General features: G+C 41.1%; 1 protein-coding gene across 8 annotated transcripts in view; it reads left to right on the forward strand.

Moving 5' to 3' along the window:
* Positions 1 to 23,132, forward strand: part of LOC124512592 (uncharacterized) — a 189,737-nt gene that overhangs the window by 118,533 nt on the left and 48,072 nt on the right. The window contains exon 4 of one of the 8 annotated variants that reach the window (XR_006962161.1): positions 14,688 to 15,006. The exons of the other annotated variants lie outside the window; for them this stretch is intronic. The gene's annotated coding sequence lies outside the window, so the exon portion shown is untranslated. Of the gene's footprint in view, positions 1 to 14,687; positions 15,007 to 23,132 lie in introns of those variants that run through there. 8 annotated transcript variants of the gene reach the window in all.

Here is a 23,132-nt window from a genome sequence, read left to right on the forward strand (position 1 = left end):
GATCATTTATATTTTTTTCCTTGCATTTTCTCATTTCCTAATTCTAGGGTCTAAGTGTTAATTCACCTTTGCCTGTCTCCTTGTTTCTTAGCAGAATGCATAAGGATTTACTCCATCCGCATTTCTGCCATTAAACAGCTTTCTATACTAGCCCGTTTCTTTGAATCTTGCCTGTTTTTACAAGATTCCCTCTAGCTCTTTCTGTCTGTGGAAACCTGCCTTTGTACGGCGCAATTATTAACAAAAGCCATCGGCTGCAAGAGACTTTCTTCCAAACTCTAAATACACTCCATGGAAAAACCTTTGTGAATCTTTTTCTTTGGAAACCTTCACACTGCCAACGGAACGTGGGGGAATGAATTGCAAGGCGTGCTTATTTTTTCATGATCTGGGTCTCAGAAGCTCTATTAAAAGTCTATTAAGTATTTTATCAGCTTCTGTTGGAGCCACAGATGAGAACTTTGTGTTGGAATTCATTTCCCACTCACGCCAATTATACTATCAGAAGTGTGCCGTGCTGAATTTTCGTATTTGCATTTGATAGCTAGGGCCAGCTGGTAAGCACTTTCCACTGTAAATTGTCATGTGCATCTTTAAATTTAGATATTTAAACACATACCAAATACACTAAGCTGGAAAGATGCAAAGAAATACCAAACAGGAAACCCATTTTCGGTCGACTCACAATTACATATTCAATCACCAATGAAACCACTCCACGGACAGTGGGGCACGGGTTGGGGGGGGGGGCGGGGGGGGGAGGGTATCAATTGGTCACAACTTCTTTTCTCTCTGGTCAGAAACGAACTCGCCTGCCTATTCTTATGACCGCCCCTCACTCTTCAGCACTTTAACACTCAGCTACCGTATTCTGGCAGAATTCCCCAAACACAAAACGACAGTTTCTTTCCAGGTTGTACACACAGCCTCGAATCCACCACGACCCTCTTCTGTTGGTTTCTGCTAGGACTTGGGCTGGTGCTCGGCCGAATCCCAAAGTTCTTCTGCTTCTCGAGAAGGTAATACTTCATGGCTCATTTGAAACTGAGTCGGCACAAAGCAAAGCTTTGTGGCAGGAGCCGAATACAGTATCCTGGGTGGCAGCTGGCAGCTTGTGATCTAAGGCAAATAAGTCAGGGACTGGAAGTCCCCCGGGGCTTTCTCTCCTGGAGCTCAGCTTAAGCAGAAGGAGAGGAGGGAGGATTTAAAGTGTCATGGGTTTCATGCTAGAAAAATTTGGATTTACATTCTGTTATTTCCGCTGTCAGGTTCCTACATCGGATAAAGATGTTTGCAGTCACTCCCTGAGACTTCTCTGTGCAGGATCACTTTTATTTTATTTTATTTTATTTTATTTTATTTTATTTTATTTATTTTATTTATTTTATTTTACTTTATTTTATTTTATTTATTTTACTTTATTATTTTATTTTATTTATTTTTTATTTATTTTACATTTTACTTTATTTTATTTTATTTTGTTTTGTTTTGTTTTCTTTTCTTTTGTAAATTTAGAGAAAACAACAGTAAGGGAAGTTCAGCAAATATTTTTATCACCCTAGCTGGACGTGCACATTGAGTGAGAGGTAGACGGGGAGCCACACACACAGGTTTTGCCTGTTTCGAAACTGTCTGCAGCTCATGGGTAGGATGGGAAAGAGAAATAATTCCTTTCTCTTTTGGTGTTGTGACCAGGAGAAAATCTCTTTATACTCATAAACACACCAAGACTTGTCAGCTGTGTTGGATCAGGAAATACTTTTTTTTTCATAATTAGCCTATCGAACAAACTGTAAAAGTATTATTTTCGCCAGACTTGGAGCACGCTGTTCAGGTAACTACTGAGGACTCTTACATCAAGGAGACTATTAGGAGTTGTGGTTGTGGCACCCGTGACCCCCATTTTATCCTTCTCTGTATCCACACCTCTTGCCAAGTGAGTTTGCCTCCTCCCCCCACCCCCGCCCCCCAGAGAGGCGGTCAATTTCCCCGTACCACGTGATCTGCTTCAGCCAATAGAATGTGGCAGAGGTGATGGCCGGGCGGCTCTGAGCATAGACCTCCCAGCAGCTTTCCTTCTGTATCTGTGTTGTGTGGAGCCCCCAGCCGACCCACAGGGTGCACAAATGAGTCCACCGGCCCCCAGACACAGGAGTGAGTGAGGCGAGCGAGCAAAGCTGAGCCTGGCCTAGATCAGCAGACTCCCCCGTGATCTACAGCCACACGAGGTATAACAGTGAATGACTGTTGTTTTAAATCACGTTTTGTGTATTTTATTAGGTGACACTTCTGTGGCAACAGCTCATTGACACCAGAGTGTTAATATTTAACAAACATTCAGTAGGGACGCCTGGGTGGCTCAGTGGGTTACATGTCGGACTTTGGCTCAGGACGTGATCTCACGGTTTGTGAGTTGGAGCCACCGGTCAAGGCTTTGAGCTGCAGCCTGGAGTCCGATTCAGATCCCCTGTCCCCCCCCTCCCGCCCCTCCCCGGCTTGCGCGAGCACGCACTCTCTCAAAAATAGACATTAAAAAAAACCACAAAAACACATTCTATAGATATTTACAAAATGAATGAATGAACACAGCCTTATCCAGAATAGTTCTGTGTGTATATGTATACACAAATGCGAATATAGACATAAGAGAAATAATAAGACAACACAATGTATATTTTCACCTGTCAATAGGTAGACCCTTCCGTATTTTGGATCCCATAATTCTTCACCAAAAACTGGTTTGAGATTAATTGGTTGGTTGCCAAGCTCAGGCGAGGCAAGTTTCCCTCACACTAGTGCTGTCCAGTTTTGCTGTCCAGCCATGATTTCAATAGTTGCGTAATCCATTTTCATATATTTTGTTGTTGGCTGGCTTCCCAAACCACTGAGTAAAATAAGTTTTGCAGAACAAAGGACAGGGGATATTGACCTCCCTCGCCCCACAGAAAGAAAATACACGAAAACTTTTAATTTCCTTGGGGCTGCTACCACTTTAAAAAAACACAATGTCTATTCTAGGCAATGTTAACACTGTGTTGCAGAAAGTGATCGGAAAAATTTTCTTTCCTATTAGCACTGTAATTGCACTTACGGAGAATATAGAAGGATTAATTAATTTCACTGCTCAATGGGAGTTTGATTCTGGCTATAAAAGCTAAAATTGGAAGTAAAACCTTGAGTAGATAATGGCATTTGAGTTTTCTAATCAATTACTGTCTCTAAGCCTATTTAGCACAGTGGTTCCAAAGAATGAAAAGAGAAGACACATCTTCCAGAAGTGAAATGAAGTGATAGTTGATAAGCAACTAATCAAACATCTTATTCTTAAAACATTTTAAGTTTTTAAAAAATTTCTTCTGGACTGCTCAGAGTATTTTTAATATACATATTATATTATAAATTATATATTATACAAATATATTATATATCATATTATGTATATTTTGTGTGTTAGGTATATCATTATGTATATTGCTATACTATACATATGTATATGCATATTATGTGTATATACGTGATATACATTTGTGTACATATGTATGTGTTCCAATTTTTGATCAGACCGGACATGACTCTAACTTGGTACAAATGACAATTCCTGCTGGGTGTTTAGAGAGCCACAAGACTGTGGTTTTGAGATTAGCTATGAAAGGGCCTGATGACCTGGCCACAGCCCTTGACTCCTACCCCTTCAAAAATAGTGAACTATTAGCTCTTCCCCACGCATGCGTATTTGTAATAGAAATAAAGCGTGTCAAGGGAACTAGAATTTGAGGAGAACATGCTCTTGGCCATTGAACAATTGCCTGTGTTGAGCTCCTGGGATTTGACAGAAAAAGATAGATTATTGTTCATTCCAACCAGTTTCAGATTTTCTTCCCTCCAGGTCCTTGTAAGATTCTAAGTGCCTAATTTTATGAGCCCCCAAATAATCTGGGCTTCCTATTAATGACAGAGTTATTTTCTGTGCAACTAGATATACTGTATTAAGTGTATAAAATAACAGTGCCAGAAAACATACGGGCTCTATCTTGGGGGACCCGAAGGAGTAGGAAGACTTTCTTAGTCTTGATCTTATATATGTACCTGTAATTGCCGCCTTCAGTTGGAGGGTTGGTAGGGGAAAAATATTATTCACGTCATCCATCGATGGAATGACCCAGTTGATTGTATGACTGATTTGACCAGTAACAGAATGATTTGAACAACAAAAGGATCTGTGAATCATTTTATTTCTAGGAAAGTTTTGAATTCTAAGACCCATTCAGCAAATTGATTCTGAGTTTACCTTGCTTACTTGGTGAATTTAGAACTAACTATTTAGAATTCACCAACTCACTTGGTGAGTTTAGAACTAACGAATCACAAACTTGTATAGTGATAGTGTGCATTTTGAGGGCTTTAAAAATACTCTTTCTTACATGATTATTTAGGTGATTTTTGCCTGTATTTATAGGATGTTTGTATGAGCATCTGAATGTTGTATGAGCATCCTATATGTGCACACATGTGTGTTGGGAAATATGAATAAGAATTTAATACGTTTAGTTTTCAGAAAGTATTGAAGAGACAGACTCATCTCAAATTTTATATTTCTAACATAAATGCATTTTATAGACAATATATTGCTTTTGGGGAGTAGAATGGATATTCTTCTTTTGGGATTACTTATTGATTTTCTTTAGTCTTTAACGATATACAGTACTTTATTGCTTACTTTTAAGCAAATCGAAATCAATAGTAGGTTATACAAGCACACAGTGGATATATAGAGAGAGGAGGCCTAATCCAACATACATGTCATGGTTATAATGGGAACTTGTAGAAATGCTCACTTTAGATGATCCTTATTAATCAATAGAGCAGAGATGTGAAGAAACAGAATGATCTTATCTTACATTTCATCCTCAATGCTCAGTCCTCACGATAACTTATTTGTACTCTAACTTTCAAGTAGGTTAACCTAGAAACAATTGTATGTTTTCAAATTTTATAATAGATCATGGTCACGGTAAAGTTTTAAGATAGAGACTTAGTAATGTTAATTATGAATCCTGACTCTGATATCGATCTGTTTCTTTTTGAAGGTTATTTGATCTAATTTTCAAAATTAAAAATAGAAATATGTATATTTTTACCCACATCATGATATATAATCTAAATCAAACTGGGAGCATAACATATATTGGAACAAAGATGTCAACTACGCGAAGTGCTTTTAGAGTGTTGTTCCTAATTTGGAAGAAACGGAACGGTTCTTAATGAACAGAAATATTTGACCATATTTGCTGGCTTTTCTTCCCTTTCATGTTTATGTGCATTTCATTTCTTTGCAAGTCCCAAGTGACTCTGATGCTCACTTTCCTCAATGACTTCTGTGCAGCGTAAAGGATGCTCTTTGTGAAGTGTGAAATTAATGGCCTCCCTGTGTAATAAGTCTTCTATACCTTTAATGTTGTGGCTTTAATTTTCAGTAATGAAATATAGATTGTGTCTATATGGTGGTACCTCTTTTGGTCCATTTCACACGTGTTGTCTCTATGATATAGCAAACACAAAAAGTGCACAGAACGTGTATTAATTTTTCCAGTGATAGAAGAGACTAAAGCCCAGTGACAGGAAGCCAAAACCTGTATGATTGCTAGGTCTCTGGGAAAGTTTACAGGTGGGAGGCTACCTGGGTGGCTCATTTGGTTGAGCATCTGACTCTTGATTTCGGGTCAGGTGATGATCCCAGGGTCATGGGATCGAGCCCTGCCTCGGGCTCCACACTGAGTGGGTAATCTGCTTACGATTCTCTCTCTCGGTCCCTCTGTCCTTCTCCCCTGCTTGTGCTCTCTCTTTCTAAACATATATTAATTAATTAATTTTTAAAAATGGGGCACCTGGATGGCTCAGTCGGTTAAGCTTCCAACTTTGGCTCGGGTTGTATCTCACGGTTTGTGGGTTCGAGCCCTGTGTCGGGCTCTGTGCTGACAGCTCAGAGTCTAGAGCGTGCTTCAGATTCTGTGTCTCCCTCTCTGTCTCTGCCCCTCGCCCACTCATGCTCTGTCTCTCAAAAAAACTGAGTAAATGTTAAAAAAGTAAAAACTAAAGGTGGAATTAGGCCTACAAGGCCCTGCACAATCTGCCTCTGCTGCTTTTACATCCTCATACTGCACTGTGTTCCTCCTAGCTCGTTCTCCCGCCAAATTCTTTTCTGTCCATTCCTTGAAATGCTGAGACCAAATGTGATAGTCAATGTTATGTGTCAACTTGACTGGACCACAGAATCCAGATATTTGGTCAAATACTATTTTGGATGTTTCTGTGGAAATGTTTTTTGCATGAGATTAACAGTCTAATTGGCAGACTTTGAGTAGGCCAGATGACATTTGGAATGTGGTGGGCCTCCCCCAATCAGTTGAAGACCTTACGAGAACAAAATCTGACTTTCCCTGACCAAGAACAAATCTTGTCAGCACACTGCCTTCAGACTTTTCCTGGGTTTCCTTCCTGCTGCCCTTGGGGGCTCACTAAGCCTCCACAGTTTTGTAAGCCAATTCTTTTTTTTTTTTTTTTTTTAATTTTTTTTTTCAACGTTTTGTTTATTTATTTTTGGGACAGAGACAGAGCATGAACGGGGGAGGGGCAGAGAGAGAGGGAGACACAGAATCGGAAACAGGCTCCAGGCTCTGAGCCATCAGCCCAGAGCCTGACGCGGGGCTCGAACTCACGGACCGCGAGATCGTGACCTGGCTGAAGTCGGACGCTTAACCGACTGTGCCACCCAGGCGCCCCAAGTAAGCCAATTCTTTAAAATCTTTCTTGCTCACTGTTTCTTTCTCTTTTTTATATATAGATTATAGATATAGATACAAAGATAAAAATACAAATATAGATACGTATGTATAGAATATATGTGCACACACACACACACACACACACATTCTGTTAGTTCTGTTTCTGCTTTTCTGAGAACTCTTACACATACCTCAAGGCCTTCATGTGACTCTCATGCTGGGAAACCCTGGTATCAAACTCCTTCTCATTGTTCAGGTTTCAGCTTAAATGCCTTTATGCAGAGATGCTTTCCGTGACCCTTTGATTACAATGAGATTTCTTTTTTTGAAAAATCCACTTTCCGAACACCCTTTGCTTTTGCTTCCTAGTATACGTGACAGGGTGTGTTGTTTAATTATGTGTTTCACACCTGTACTTCGCACTAGAGCAGTGTTTCTCAACCTCTTTGTCATCATCACCCATAAGGACCCTTTGTAGACATTTCTTTTCTTTAATCACCTGCCACCGCAAATATCCCGTTTATATGTACTGTATGCACACACAAAAAGAGTAAGAGCTTGGGGCGCCTGGGTGGCGCAGTCGGTTAAGCGTCCGACTTCAGCCAGGTCACGATCTCGCGGTCCGGGAGTTCGAGCCCCGCGTTGGGCTCTGGGCTGATGGCTCAGAGCCTGGAGCCTGTTTCCGGTTCTGTGTCTCCCTCTCTCTCTGCCCCTCCCCCGTTCATGCTCTGTCTCTCTCTGTCCCAAAAATAAAATAAACATTGAAAAAAAAATTAAAAAAAAAAAAAAGAGTAAGAGCTTTTTTTTTGCCCCAATAACCAATTTTTAGCCGCTAGGGGATGATAGTGCCCAGGCTGGGAAGTAGGCGGTACCACATAAGCTCTGCGATAGGCCATTGCTTCTCCCATTCTCCCCGGCACACCCACCACCTGGCCTGCATAGTAAGCACTCAATAAATACGGCTGCTGGGAGGAGCGTTCTGGAGTCAGCACCAGTGGCTGCTGCTTCTGTATTTGCCACCTGTGGTCTCAGACAAACCTCTTAACCCTCACCTCTTTATTTTTAAAGTGGGAATACTGGAGGCACTTGGGTGGCTCAGTCAGTTAAGCGTTCAACTCTTGATTTTCGTGAGATCGAGCTCCACATCGGGCTCGGTGCTGACAGCATGGAACATGCTTAGAATTCTCTCTCTCCCTACCTCTCTGCCTCTCTCCCACTCGTACTCTCTCTCTCTCTCTCTCAAAATAAATAATTAGGGGCGCCTGGGTGGCGCAGTCGTTAAGCGCCCGACTTCAGCCAGGTCACGATCTCACGGTCTGTGAGTTCGAGCCCCGCGTCAGGCTCTGGGCTGATGGCTCGGAGCCTGGAGCCTGTTTCCGATTCTGTGTCTCCCTCTCTCTCTGCCCCTCCCCCGTTCATGCTCTGTCTCTGTCTGTCCCAAAAATAAATAAAAAAAAAAAGTTGAAAAAAAAATAAATAAGTAAACTTAAAAAAAAAAGTGGGAATAACAATAGCTCCTAAATCACGGTATACCATGAGGGCTAAACAAGATAATCTATGCAAAGGGCTTGGGAGAGCCCTAACATACTGCTAAATAATATGCAAAGAAAACAAGCCACCTTTGCCCGGTGGGATGTGTTGTGTGATGTTGGTAAAAGGTCAGGGTTGAGAAGAGTGTCATGACTCACACCGTCTGTATCGTCTTTCCCCTAACCTAGAGTTAGAAAGCATGTGAATTTTCAGTCAACAGCCCTAAGTAAATACCCAGATTTCAAACACGGGTTGCTTGGGACTCACACCTGCTCTGAATAGTTCTGATCACGGTGCTGGGGAAGGAAGGGAGCAGCTCTGTGAGGTATGGAAGGGAGTTGTGATCACTGGTCCCGCGGAAGGCGCTCTCAGGCCTCCTTCTCAGCGGTCTCTTCCGTAAAATAGTGATGATAATCATTATCTGTCTTCCTGATGTATTTTGAGGCTTAAATAAGGAGGAAGTTAAAGTCTCTTTGGAAAAATAAAGTGTGTTGGCTGTTACGATTGCAAGATGATGCCATATCGGATTGCTTGGTATGCGCCAGCATCGTGTAGAAACTGATGGAGAGGCATCTGTTCGATTAACCCTCAGCATAGCCTGTCAGGAAGGTGTTCTTATTTTGCACCCGAGGAAACTGAGGCTGTGGCGGAATCTGTCACTGGCTCAAAATCACGTAGCCGGCCAAGGAAAGAATCGAGGTTCTTCCCTGAAGAGAGGTCCATGTCAGGGCCCATCTTGAACATCATTACTCTTGGCTATGAGTCTAAGAGTCACTGAGATGTTACGGGCATTTTGATAACTGCTTTACATTCATTTGAAAAATTTAATTCACACAGCAATTTTATGACATGGCTGTTTCTTACTAATTTCTGTATTACAGATGAAGAGGTTGAGACTTAGGAGTGTGACAGTTCATTTTATGTGTCGACTTGGCTGGGCCACTGGGGTATCCTGACATTCTGTCAGATGTCATTTTGGGTGTTTTCAGAAGGGTGTTTTTGGATGAGATTAACATTTATTTATTTATTTATTTAATGTTTGTTTATTTTTGACAGAGAGAGAGAGACAGAGCATGAGCGGGGGAGGGGCAGAGAGAGAGGGAGACACAGAATCCGAGGCAGGCTCCAGGCTCCTAGCTCTCAGCACAGAGCCTGATGCGGGGCTCAAACTCACAGACCACCAGGTCACGACCTGAGCCTAAGTCAGATGCTCAACCCACTGAGCCACCCAAGCACCCTGGATGAGATTAACATTTAAATAGAGGGACTGAGGGGCTCCTGGGTGGCTCAGTCGGTTAAGCCTCCGACTTCAGCTCAGGTCACGATCTCACGGTCCGTTAGTTTGAGCCCCACGTCGGGCTCTGGGCTGATGGCTCAGAGCCCGGAGCCTGCTTCTGATTCTGTGTCTCCCTCTCTCTCTGCCCCTCCCCCGTTCATGCTCTGTCTCTCTCTGTCTCAAAAATAAAATAAACGTTAAAAAAAATATTTAAATAGAGGGACTGAGTAAAGCAAATCTCTGCATCCCAAGGTGGGTCTCCTCCAATCAGCTGAAGGCCTGAAGAGAGCAAAAAGGCCAGTCCTCCTTGGAGTGAGATGGAAACTCCTCTTGCCTAATTGCCTTCATACTGGGACATAAACTTGTTCCTGCCTTTAGACTCAAACTGAAATATCAGCTCTTCCTGAGTTTGAAGTCTCTGGGTTTCTTCAGGGTCTCGTATCTTCAGGCCTAGCCTGGACTTTCACCATCAGCTCCCTTGGGTTTCCGCTTGCTGATTCACCCTGCAGATCTGGGATCTGGTCGGCCTCCATCACTGATCAACCAGTTACTTGTAGTAAATCCTTTCCTGTATATATGGAAATCTCTCTCCCTCTCTCTCTCTCCATATATATATATATATATATTCATATATATTCACATATATATATTCATATATATTCATATATTCATCATATATATGTGAATATATGACTATATGTGAATATATATATGTGAATATATATGTGAATATATGACTATATATGAATATATATGTGAATATATATGAATATATATATATGTGAATATATAGGTGAATATATATATGTGAATATATATGTGAATATATATGTGAATATATATATGTGAAAATATATATGAATAAAAATCGCATGAAGATGAGAAAGATCTGATTCCCTAAAGAAATATATTTCTCCTGGGGCGCCTGGGTGGCGCAGTCGGTTAAGCGTCCGATTTCAGCCAGGTCACGATCTCGCGGTCCGGGAGTTCGAGCCCCGCGTCAGGCTCTGGGCTGATGGCTCAGAGCCTGGAGCCTGTTTCCGATTCTGTGTCTCCCTCTCTCTCTGCCCCTCCCCCGTTCATGCTCTGTCTCTCTCTGTCCCAAAAATAAATAAACGTTGAAGAAATATATTTCTCCTTTACCAAACACCCCAAATAATAAAAATTTGAGTCATGTTTCTAGTGTAATGTGTATATGTATGTGTGTATGTATATATATATGGGACATATCATTATCTATGTGTGTGTATCTATACCTATCTATCTAGATATAGATATAGATGGGTCTATATAGAAACATGTATATATATTTATATATGTATGTATACAATAGAAATGCAATATTTTCCACAATTTTTACTCTCCTGTTACATATATTAGAGCAGGAATGATGTATTTGGCAAACAAAGATAGCAAGTCTAGTTATGCGATATTTATGTTTTATCTCATTCCCTGTAAGGAAAAAGTCAGATGGTTAATGCCTCTTTTCAATGTATGTTGTCAGTCATTTTTAAAGGATGTTCTCTGAGAGAGCTCATCTTTTGAAATAATAGAAACAGCAACAACAACAACAAAACACAGTCAAACAAGTTTGACATTAATGGCAAGGAGACAGTGCTCAGCTCATGCATTACCTTGTTTACAGAAGCTCCAGAGCTAGATTTTATCTGTCAAGAAAGCAAAGGTGCAAAGAGAAAAAGAAATGGTTTGCTATTAAACTGAGAAGTTCAAACCAGTAGTCTCATATCATGGAATTACTGGCTCTTAAATGTATTGCCAGAAAAAATGCTTTAAATTATTAATAGTGTCAACTTCCTTGACATTGACCATCTTTCTCAACATTTAAATAAAGGGTCATTTGCTCACTTCCGTAGTTTCTCCAACAACTTTGAACTAGATAAAGTAATTGCACATTCCCAGATAAAATTCAAGATGGAGGACTCCCAGGATTTCAATGGTGACCACTTCTAAAGTTAAATTCTTCTTATTCCTCTTTCCTTTCCTTTCCTTTCCTTTCCTTTCCTTTCCTTTCCTCTGCTCCTTTCCTTTCCTTTCCTTTCCTTTCCTTTCCTTTCCTTTCCCCTTCCTCCCTTTCTCCCTTCCTCCCCCTTTCCCCCCGTCTCCCTTCCCCCCTTTCTCTCTCTCTCTTTTTCTTTCTTTCCTTCCTTCTTTCATTCTTTCTTTCATGGTTCATCTGTTTCTTATTCTTTTATTTTCTTTCCGCCCTTGTCTTCTTTATCTGTCTTTTTTTCCCTTTTTCAGTTCCTCGTTCTGAGGATGAAACTTCTCTTGGGTGGCACAGATCTACTTTGTTGGAGGGGCCCAGTGTTTCCTTTGATATGACAAGTTGGGTTTTCCTCTTATCACAGGCTGATGAGATGGGCACAGAGTAGACTCTTGAAAGATGTCTGCCACATCAAAGAAGAATCAGTTGACCTTTATATGCAGTCAGAAACCTCATGCTGATTTTCTTCCCTGAGAAAGAAAAGAACTAGTGAATAGCTAAATTCCAGAGCTTATTGAGAGCCTACGGGGAGAGCTGTCTTCAGGAGTGTGCCTTGTGGACTTGTAATTTTCATGGCGGTGCCCAATGCATTTAAGATTATTTACTCTCTCGTGAATAATTTATATTTGCGATAATCAAGGTAAAGATCTGAGTAAGTTTTTCTCTGTATTCTCTAATCCAAAATTGTTGAGTGGACAAAGATGCAAAATAAGATGCCTATTAACCTACACAGTAGTGAGGTCTCAGAATCCTTTAAAGCACTTAAACTTGGGCTCTAAGATAGTAATAGCTCATCTAAAACGCAAGATGGAATGGAATGATGAGGTGGAGAAAGAGATCAATTCCGTGGAGGTGGAGTCGGGGCAAGTAACGAATGAAGGCAAAGAAGCTGGAATCTTCTTCAGCAGGGCACAGCGGTGGCTTTACTCTCAGCTGGTGGAGCAGGATGAGGGTCTCTCCACCTCCCTGGCAGGCCTAGCACCTGCTTCTTTTTGGTTGTAGTCCCACCTGATGAGAAAGAACATGTATAAACACTCTAAATGTTGTCTTAAATTTTGTACCGTGAGTTTTTATTCTTGCTTATTTTTGTCTTTTTCTAAATGAACACCAGCCTTCAGTGCCTCCATCACCCTCTACTCAGTCCGTTCTTGGAGTCGGGATGAGAGGTCACAGTTGACTCCTGCCTCCCCTTGCCGTTTTCGGTATCTCTGTCTCAAGAGACACGTTCAGACCATTCTCTTCTCTTACTAGTGCTGGTTAGAACTCAGGTTTCAGTTGAAAATGCCAGGTTCATAAAAGAAAGGTAGACACTTACGATTGTATGAAGTTTAAAATTGTGTACCTTTACAGACACACACCTATAAGGCGCTTGTGTGTTCAGTTGAGCACTCACTATGTAATAGGCACTGTACTAAGTGCCTCCTCAATTCAATGAATGATAACAGGGGGTTTAATGAGTCAACATCTGAAAAGCACTTAATATGGTGCCTAGCCACAGGAGTGCTTATTATTGTTACAGAGTAGGACACAGAAGCCCTAAGAGGTTAAGTAACTTGCCATGGCTGGTGGCTGTGTCATATGGCTATTCATTGTTCAGACTCAGGTATTTTGACTTTATCATATTTTTCTACTCAGTATCTATTCTACAACAAAGTGTTTATTGGACTTAGAGAAAAACAAGCACCCTCCTAAGCATAGGTCAATAGCGGGTGTGGGGGCTCTTTTAAGAATTATACTAATATATTAATTTTAGATCTGCATTTATACATTTTCTAAGGTAATTCTTAGCCTGTGATCAGATTGAGGAGAAATGGAAAGAAGGTCCCTGATGGATCTGCCAATGGTGGCTGGGGCAGTCATTGTGAAAAAGGTGGATTTTGGTGATTTGAACAAAAGATTAGGAGATAGGTTCAGATAAGGAATACAGAGTGGACGAAAATTTGGTAAAGGGGACAACATGGTGACGTGAGATCTTGTAGCATTTAAAAGCGTGACTGTGCCATCTTGAACGAGAATGGTGGCATTCAAATCCCATCTCTGCCACGTCCTAGCTTTGTGATCTTTGTCATCTCATTCAACCTCTCTGAGCTGTGGTTTCCTCACCAGTAAAAAGGGGAGAGTAATAGCATCTACCGCATCAGTTTATTGTAGAGATTCCATGGGTTAGTAGACACAAAGCACTTAACTTGCCTGGTGCACAGCACACACACAATTTCATAATAACACATCCTGCTGATGTGTCCATTATATATCTTTGAGGAGTTTTGGAATGTATTATGGGAAAGGTTTGGCCTCAAGTCACCATGTAAAATGTGTGTGACAATGTGGTAGCTTTCGATTTTAAGGAGGTACGTAAATTGGGCTGGACGATGGGAGTGGAGAACCAGCCAGCTGAACATGAAATATCATTAGCTATATGTCTGGGGCGGGGGGGGTGTCTCTGTGCAGCCATGAACTCCAGCAGTTGGTCTAGCTGAAGAGCACAGTGAAAGCAGTGCTGGTCCAGGACACCAGCACTGTGGATGACCAAAGGGCCTGGCAGCCATCCACAAGGAGGGAACTCACACCTGCCAACATTCCCTCCTTTGAGACGGGTTTACAAGGAGCACTACAGTTTATCGGGAGTTATCACACACCTAGGGGTTGCTCTCAAAGCTCCCTTGAGTCTATTGGTAGGTAGAGATGAAATCTTTCGTCTTAACCCTGATTCTTACCAATCTCCCTGGTAGTAAAGCTAAATTGTATTTACAAATATTCCAACTTGATTGCTCATTCATTTGAATGCCTTTCCTTGACAGTTTGTATGAATGCAGTAGGGCTCAATTGTGTTATTTATGTCAGAATCACAATGAAGTGTGTGAAACATTCCTTGGGAAGCTTTTTTGGCCCGACCCAACCCTAATGAATAAGAACTCCCAGGGGGGAAGGTCTGACCTTGTATATTCTAAAAGAATTCCGTGCGTGATTTGATGCCTGAGGGCTGCCACTGCTGAGGGCCTGACTTTGCCTTGACATTTTATTCCCCTTAAAAGGAACCAGGTGAAGACAATCTGGTAAGTCTCGATTGAGTTTGAACACCTTCTTCAATTTTTAGTGCCAGGAGATTGCATCTTCTTGAGTTGGCTAGAAGCAGGACAATTTATGAGGAGCTGGATCCCATTGTTCTGATTTATGGCACCATTATGGAGACTTGGTCCTTCAGGATGAATGTTTGACCTCCGGTAACTGCCAAGGGCTTTGGAAAGCGAGAGAAAGTTTCCAAGGAGCTGCTGGAACCTGGAGTCGGAGGCTAAAATTTACTCTTCTTTAAGTAGCTCCTCCGTCCCAAGCAGACTGACCCCTGGCAAGACACTCATCTTCTTCAAGTTTCTGTTTCAACATTTCTGCTTTGGGACGAAATCTACTGCAGAGGGATTGTTGTAAGTATTAAATGAGGGAAAATACAGGATGCCCACAGGTTGGCATACTGGTGGTAAACAATAGTAGCGTTCTCCCTTCTTCACTTGCTACTTCTCCTTCCTCCTGCACCGTCTCTTCGTTATTAAACATAGTGCTTAGCACATAACCTGCTTAATGGATTCACAGGAGTTCCCAAGTATCAAAACCCCTGAGTTCATTACCAGTGTAGAGCTTGTGCTTTGTGTTCCGATGGTACCCACCATTCACTTAGGTATTCTCTGTCCTACATAGGTTTAGAACCCTTGGCTTGAAGCTACAAATGTTGCAAGACCAGGACTGTGTGACTCTGTGCACACTCCTGAGTTCACTTCTTCATGGCTCCCTTGTATTCTTGAAGGTTGTTTAGGTCCTGTCAACTCCTGCTCACACACCTTTGCTAACTTCCAGGAGAAATTACTGAGAGCACATCGTTAATCTGGTAGCTATAAAGAAGACTTGCATGGCAAAGGGAGAATGAGATGTCATACTGTGGCTGCCCTCCATGTGCCTCTTCCCTACCTTCTTCCTGCTCATGCTCCTCATAGAATCCGTGCTCCCCATACCAGCCTCACATCCAACTGACCACGAACCCCTTGGGAGATAGAGTCCATCAGTCTTGGTTGTACATCTTGATGCACTTGTGTTCTTGAAAATGCCAAGCCTTGCATTGGTCAAGGGGAAAAATTGATAAGCACTCTCGAATCAGGAGCCTCTTGAGCTCTCTCATTTCTACAAAGGTAAACATAATTTGAAAAGTTTATTAGTGGCTGTGAGAATTTATAATCATTGCCAGGAGACTTTTTTGAAGGCAAATTCCTACCCTCTTGGTTCTGTCTGCTTTTCTGTTTACTACTTAGTACACGGAAAAAGCAGATGAGATCCTCATAGCTTGAGGGACAACCGAGAATTAGTTTTCTATACCTAAATGGCTTTCAAGATAGAAGTCTATCATTATTGTTGGCCCTAATCTTGTCCACGTGTTTGGTCTCTCCAGCAGGTAGGTGAATTTTCAAAGAAGAGGGTATATGACTTTAATCTTGAGGAGCTAGATTTTTCTTTCTTAAACATTGGCATATGTCTCCTAAACTGAAGACACAAATTAAGGAAGTCACCATTGGTTCCCCTCTCCTCTTTACTGATGCACTCTTCCTCCTCCCTGTCCCTCTTTCCCTCAATTATTTAAACAGATCTAATCCAACACGCCAAAGAGAGACCAGGCTTCTCAAGGTTCAAATTCTGGCTCCACTACCTATTAGCTATGTAACTTGGGGCAAGCCATCTTTCTGTTTCTCTGATGTGATTTCCTCACTGGTAAATGAGGATAATAAGCTTTGCCTACATAAGGGTGGTCAGATGGTACTTGTTCCAACCTATTAACCCCTTTCCTCTAGAGCAACTGAATGCCAAATTCTTAGTTAGGCATTTGACCTTCTGTGATACAGAATGCATTTCTCAGCTTTCTTTGCAATTAAACGTGGCCATATAACTAAATTCTGAATAAGGAGAAGTGGTATGTGCAACTTTGGGATGTGTCTTTAAAGGTAGTGGCCACGTGCTTGCCCTTTCTTTCTTCTCTTTTCTGCTGACTACAGGCTGGAATGCACGGCATAAAGTGGGAGCAGCCATGTTGGAGCTCGATGAGAGGAGGTCATGGTGGATGGGCTGGTTCGGTGCTCCACATGTCAGGACCCAAGGTTTTTCTGTGTTGTTGCTCAGCCCCGTATGCCCATCACATTATCAGGTTTTATTTCCTTTGCCATCCTTAAGAATTGCTGAAATTAACCTGTTCACTCTTTGTTTGCTTCTAAGTTCTTACCTCACTAGAATTTAAGAGAAATCTGACTTGTTAACCACTGTGTCCCAAGTACCTAGACAGTGGTTGGAACACAGTGGGTGTTAAACATTGGTTGAATGGATGAATGAATGAATGAGTGGTGGGTAAGCAGCAGACAACTTCAGGGGGATACAAGCCTAGTGGGCCAGTGCCAGTCACTGGCAGGAAAATGCCAAGTCTTCCCGGGTGACAAGGAAGAACACCAGGGGGCATTGGCATCTAGTAGAGTGGTCGCGGCCACCATCAGGAAGAGATCCGGCAGGTAAGTAGCAGATGAGACAAAAGGCCATGACCAGAAGTGGTGAAGCAGTGGCACGTTAAATCTAGTGGCGGATTTAATTGTGAACACATTTAAAACATCCCCTAGAATATGCAGACATAACTGGGCACATAGAGAGAGGGAGGGCTGCATTTGAAGCGCATTCTGAGTCAGTTGATAGGGACAACAATCCACTAAAATTTGCATTACGGTTGCTTTTCGGAGGTCATCTGTCCTTGCCGGCTGGTGACGAGTGGACATTTGAGTTAGGACCGTTACAATCTTTGAAGATAAAGTCAATTTTTTTTCTAGTTGTCTACGCCTTCCTGAGCACTGGATCCTTCGAATGCCTTCTTTTCCCTCGTACCTTGCTCCTTAAAACCCTGCATGCTCCTTCCTCACATATCTTTGAGGTGGGTCAGAGTTTCATTAAAATTGTCTACTTTATTTGCTTCTGCTTTCCCCAATCCATTAGTCACAGGACTCAGCCTTTTCGTTGGATGTACCCTTTGCCTTTGCGCTATCTGATTCATGTGAGTCACAGAGATACTTTACGGGTAATATATGTTTTGTCTGACTCGGCTTCGGGTGTCTGAAGTGACCCACGGGGCAGTGGTGTGTATACGGTGTGTGGGGAAGAAAGCCGAGATAAAATGCTCTGCGAGGAATTATAAAGTATAATAAATTATTTTGTGCTTCACCTGACTTCCTCTGCATCCCCGCTCCAATATCATCAAGTGAAGAGCGTGGGAAGAGAGGATGGGAGGGAGCTATAGGCATTTATGAATAATATTATTTAGTTCACTTTAAATAATGCAGAAGAAGGGCTGCCAAAGCTTGAACCGAGGAAAGGAGACACAAAAGGCAGCTGTGCTGCAATGCATTGAAAATTTGGAAATTTGGAATGAGTTGCTGACAAAAGAGTCAGGGGAAGAATCTGTTGGGGCTAAAACAGCAATAGGAGATTGGTTGACTCTAAAAACATGTAGAAAATTAGGAAAAAATATTGCTTGAAAGGGGATTTGCTTTGTTGGTCAATATTATTAGCACACAGATTTTTACCAATTCCTCCTACCTAAATGTAGGAGAAAGAGATTGCTCCTTAAAACCCTTAGAAGTGGCTGGCATTGATTTTCTTGATGCGGCTGTGTGTTTGGGATTCTCCATCTTCGATAAATCTGTCTGGAAGCAGGCCATTGTACTTTGGGATTTTCTCTTCTGAAAAGCGTTTCTTGACTTCCTGGTGTAGGAAAAAGAAGCATCGTGGTTTTGAAAGGAAAATAAGGCTAATATGACTCTGGAATCCAGATTGCCTCCGGCATTTGTAAAGACTCCTGGATTTGTCTGGTGCTAGAAGGAGCAGCGGAGATCATACAAAAACAATCCACTTGGTTTTCTTAGGTGACAAACTCAAAGAGGTTAAGTGGTTTCACTCATCATTATGTAGCTGTCCATTAGGTTCCCAGCTTAGAATATGGCCTCTGCCTTTTGAAAGCCTTGCCTACTATTAGTTTATTTATTTTTACGTAATTAAGGTATATAATGTGATGATTTGATGTACGTATAGGCTGTGAAACAATCACTAAAATCAAGCTGCTTAGTGTATCTGTCATCTCACATAGTTACTCTGTGTGTGTGTGTGTGTGTGTGTGTGTGCACGCATGAGTGCATGAGTGCATACTTGTACAGTGAAAACACTTAGGATCTCCCTTCTTGGCAAATGTCGAGTTTACAGTACAGTATTGTTACCTATAGCCACCTATAGATTAGATCCCATTCATCTCACATAACTGAAAATGTATACATACCCTTTTTTGTTTTAATGTTTATTTATGTATTTTGAGAGAAAGAGAAAGAGAGCCAAGGAGGGGCAGAGAGAGAGGGAGAGAGAGAGATCCTCGGCAGGCTCTATGCTGTCAGCACAGAGCCTGACACGGGATCCGATCTCACAAACCATGAGATCATGACCTTAGCTGAAATCAGGAGTCGGACACTTAACCGACTGAGCCACCCAGGAGCCCCTGAAAATGTATACCCCTTAGTCAACATCTCTCCATGTCTGTCCTCCTGGGCCCCTACTAACCTCCATTCTACTCTCTGCTTCTATGAGTTTGATAATTTTAGATTCCAGATAAATGAGATCATACAGTATATGCCTTTCTGTATCTGGCATATTTCACTTAGCATGATGTCTTCCAGATCCATCCATGTGTTGCAAATGGTAGGATTTCCTTCTTCTGTAAGGCTGAATACTATTCCATTGTATGAATATACCACATTAAAAAAATCCATTTGTTAATAGATGTTCGTGTGTTTACATATCTTGGCTGATGTAAAAAATGCTATGGCAAATGAGGGAGTTAAAGTATCTCTTTGAGACTTTGCTTTAATTCCTTTTTTTTTAAGTTAAAATTTTTTTTAATGTTTATTTATTTTTGAGAGAGAGAGAGACAGAACACAAGAAGGGGAAGGGCAAAGAGAGAGGGAGACACAGAATCCAAAGCAGGCTTCTGGCTCTGAACAGTCAGCCCAGATCCCGACCTGGGGCTCGAACTCATGAACCGTGAGACCATGACCTGATCCAAAGTCAGACACTTAACTGACTGAGCCACACAGGCTCCCCTAAGGTTTTGTTTGTTTGTTTGTTTTAATGTTTATGTATTTTTGAGAGAGAGAGAGAGAGAGAGAGAGAGAGAGAGAGAGAATGAGTAGGGGAGGGGCAGAGGGAAGGAGACAGAGGATCTGAAGTGGGCTGTGTGTTGACAGCCCAGTCCTGATGTGGGGCTTGAACTCATGAACCATGAGACCATTGACCTGAGCCGAAGTCAGACACTTAACCAACTGAGCCATGCAGCGCCCCTAAGTTTTTTTTAATGTTTATCTATTTTTGAGAGACAGAGAGAGAGAGAGAGAAAATGAATGAGTGGGGGAGGGGCAGAGAGAGGGAGACAGAGGATCTGAAGTGGGCTCTGTGCTGACAGCAGAGACCCTGACATGAAGTCACGAACCATGAGATCGTGACCTGGGCCAAAGTTGGATGCTTAACTGACTGAGCCGCCCAGGCGCCCCTAATTCCTTTCAATAAATACCCAGAGTGGGATTGTTGAATCATACACTAGTTCTATTTTTAATTTTTTGAGGACTCTCAATACTGTTTTCAATTTATATTCCCACCAGCAGTATACCAGTGTTCCCTATTCTCCACATTCTTGCCAATACTTGTTATCTTAAAAAAAATAGCCATTTTAACAGGTGTGAGGTGATATCTCATTGTGGTTTTGATTTGCATTTCCCCAATGATTCACCAGATTGAGCACTGTCCTAGACGGTGAATATTTAAAAGATTTGAGTCTATAGTCTATATCTTAGAGAAATGGGGAATATGCTCAGAAGGAAAATGTCACTATAGACACATTATGAGATAATAATTTATGAGTTTCATTGTGAATGAAGCCATGGGCTGACATGATTGAGATTAGGCTTTGTCAGGGGCAGGATGTAGGTTAGTTGGGCTCTGGAGAGCATAGAAGTCTTACTTAGATGGATAGGTTGGAAGATGGGTAAGAAAGCACATTCCACATGGAAAGCCTAGAATCACATGGGCTTAGTTAAAGAAATAATTTGACTGAGTTGTTGGTTCTTTGGGAAGAATGCTGGGAAAGAGGATTGAAAATGTATTGGGATCCTTGAGTAGTAAGATGAGAATTGAATTTCATTCTGTAATTCAGCAATCATAAAACCTTTTCTTTAGGGGCACTTGGGTGGTTCAGTTGAGCATCAGACTTTGGCTCAGGTCATGATCTCATGGTTCGTGAGTTCAAGACCTGCACTGGGCTCACGCTGTCAGAGCCCAGCCTGTTTGGGATCCTCTGTCCCCCTCTCTCTCTGCCCCTCCTCCGTTCGTGCTCTCTCTCTCTCTCTCTCTCAAAATAAAATCAACGTTAAAAAAAGGAAAAAGAAAACTTTCTTTAAAATATGGTTAATATTTTAGGGTTTGAAGACCACGCAATTTCTGTTCAAACACTCAATTCTGTCCTGTAGAGCAAAAGCAGCCATAGACAATAGGCAAATGAATAGGTGAAGCTATGTTCCAATAAAACTCTGCTGAAGCCTGCTCTAGTTGATGGTGATAAATTCAAAGCTTTTAAGCAATAAATTCACAAATAGCTGCTTGGGGAAACATGATGTGGTAGTGTTGTGTTAGAGATGATAAAGTGAGAGCTAAGTGACATAAAGAAAATCAAAGAAGATTTTTCCATTGAGGAAGTTCAGAATGCTGTAGAAGAAAATATGGGTGGCAAGAGAGGCACAGGTTCTGTAAAGGAAAAGACAAATGAAAAACTGCTATGAAGTATACATTGATAATGTGAATTATCAAACAAATGTGAAGGGTGGGGGAGTCCATAATGTCTTCAAGAAGGGAAGTCTAAGTGAGGAGAAATGGTGGAAAGAAGCTTCTAAGAGGTGGTTGTAAATGAACACCACCAGGCTGTGAAAAAGGGAAATATCACTTCTGTAATCAAAATCAAATGACTAAGTCTTAGATCCTAGACCAGGTGAAGAAACTAAATCTGGATATAACCAAATTAAACTGGGACCATCTACGAAGCTAACTGGCCCAGATCAATGGACACTATGTGGCCTTTGGCAAAAGAAAATATCACCATTTTTACAGAAGAACATCCAGAATTGGACCCTAGATATTTCCATAAAATAAGTTCAGTATACTACCAAGATTTACCAAACACATAAGGAAAAAAGCCACCATTGATAATGGTCAACAGATTTTTGTTTTGTTTTGTTTTGTTTTCTCAAAAAGGCATGTTTCAGCTTCCAAAGTCTTTGGATGTATGACATAACTGGTGCATGAAATATGTAAAAACATAATATTTTAAAATTTAAATAAGTAAATTTAAATTTAGTACATTTTAAGAAATAAATAAGTGACAAAAATCTATTAAAAATTACCAAGGAAGTTTGCACAACAATTAGAATTTTAGACATCAAAAATAATAGTTGTTGAAGTGTAAAACTCAGTGAATGAATGAAGCAGTTTAGATATATATTAGGAGAGCATTAGTCAGAGAAATTATCCAGAATCCGACACAGAAAGATTAGGGAATAAGAAAAAAATAAGAAAAAAGGCTAAGAGTCATGAAGGATATTTTAAGAAAGTTACAGTATTTCAAATCAGATTTCTAGAATGCAAAAATTGGGAATATGGATGAGGTGATAATTGAAGAGCTAATGGTTCTGAAGCATAACATTAACCATACAGAATAAACAGAAATAAATTCATGCTTATACAATGTAGTGAAATTTCAGAAGACTCAAAATAGACACTATCATGAAAAAAGAATGCTACAGAAAATTCCATTGATAATAGACTCTTCAACAGCAACAATGAAAACTGGAAGAATGTGAATGCTTCACAGTTCTAAGAAAAAATAGCTGTTGACCATGAATTGTGGACCCAGAAAATCTGTCAAGAACAAGGGCACAATACAGAAAAATTTCAGTTTAAGAGAATAAACCTGAGAGGTTTATTTGCCAGACCTTCATTAAAGAAACTTTAAAGGATTTACAATAAGTAGGCTCTGGAATGGAATCGGCTTGGATTTGAATGACAGGTTGACTCCTCACTGGTTCCATGACTTTTGTGTCACTTTCTCTGAGCCTTGTTATTTATTTTGAAAATGAATATAGTTGACTTCATATCAAGTTATTAGCATGGTTCCTAGTATAGAGCAGGAGTCAATGTGTTTGGTGGACAGTGAGAGATAGAGCCATAGAGACATGGAAGGGAGATAACTTATGTATAGCCCCACAATTCTGTCCTTTTGTTGTGTGGTGAGTGACTTCCCCTCAGATCAAGTAGACCTGTGATTCCCTGCATTGCATTGAGTCCAATATCCTTTTGTTGTCATGTTGTATTGATAGGGCTCTTTGGATTTTAGGCTCATGGGCTCTTGTAGAAGATGGAGATATCAAAGAGCTGTATGCCAGTA

Source organism: Lynx rufus, unplaced genomic scaffold (genome assembly GCF_022079265.1).
Source record: "Lynx rufus isolate CCGP_SWC_20201006 ecotype Redwood Valley unplaced genomic scaffold, mLynRuf1.p SCAF_17, whole genome shotgun sequence".
NCBI classification, from domain to species: Eukaryota; Metazoa; Chordata; class Mammalia; order Carnivora; family Felidae; genus Lynx; species Lynx rufus.